Genomic DNA, 1,030 nt, shown 5'->3' on the forward strand with positions numbered 1-1,030 from the left:
AAAGAACTGTACAAAAAAGATCTTCAAGACCAAGATAATCATGATGGTGTGATCACTCACCTAGAGCCAGACATCCTGGAATGTGAAGTCAAGTGGGCCTTAGAAAGCATCACTACGAACAAAGCTAGTGGAGGCGATGGAATTCCAGTGGAGCTATTTCAAATCCTGAAAGATGATGCTGTGAAAGTGCTGCACTCAGTATGCCAGAAAATTTGGAAAACTCAGCAGTGGCCACAGGACTGGAAAAGGTCAGTTTTCATTCCAATCCTAAAGAAAGGCAATGCCAAAGAATGCTCAAACTACCGCACAATTGCACTCATCTCGCATGCTAGTAAAATAATGCTCAAAATTCTCCAAGCCAGGCTTCAGCAATACTTGAACCGTGAACAACCAGATGTTCAAGCTCGTTTTAGAAAAGGCAGAGGAACCAGAGATCAAATTGCCAACATCCGCTGGATCATGGAAAAAGCAAAAGAGTTCCAGAAAAAACATCTATTTCTGCTTTATTGACTATGCCAAAGCCTTTGACTGTGTGGATCACAATAAACTGTTGAAAATTCTGAAAGAGATGAATACCAGACTGCCTGACCTACCTCTTTTTTTTTTTTTTTTCCATTCATAAAACTTTTATTCCACTTACATGAACTTAATACACGTGTTCTTAACAATTATGCTTGGATTGTTCATGAAAATCTCATAAGACATTAAACAAAAATATGGAATGCTTCACAAATTTGCGTGTCATCCTTGCGCAGGGGCCATGCTGACCTACCTCTTGAGAAACCTACATGCAGGTCAGGAACCAACAGTTAGAACTGGATATGGAACAACAGACTGGTGCCAAATAGGAAAAGGAGTACATCAAGGCTGTATATTGTCACCCTGCTTATTTAACTTCTATGCAGAGTACATCATGAGAAACGCTGGGCTGGAAGAAGCACAAGCTGGAATCAAGACTGCCGAGAGAAGTATCAATAACCTCAGATATGCAGATGATACCACCCTTATGACAGAAAGTGAAGAGGAACTA

General features: G+C 40.5%; 1 pseudogene; it reads right to left on the reverse strand.

Annotated features, from left to right (window-relative positions):
- Window positions 1-710: 710 nt before the first annotated feature.
- On the reverse strand, window positions 711-772 carry LOC113899472 (annotated as a pseudogene).
- Window positions 773-1,030: the final 258 nt, after the last annotated feature.

Source organism: Bos indicus x Bos taurus, chromosome 1 (genome assembly GCF_003369695.1).
Source record: "Bos indicus x Bos taurus breed Angus x Brahman F1 hybrid chromosome 1, Bos_hybrid_MaternalHap_v2.0, whole genome shotgun sequence".
NCBI classification, from domain to species: domain Eukaryota; kingdom Metazoa; phylum Chordata; class Mammalia; order Artiodactyla; family Bovidae; genus Bos; species Bos indicus x Bos taurus.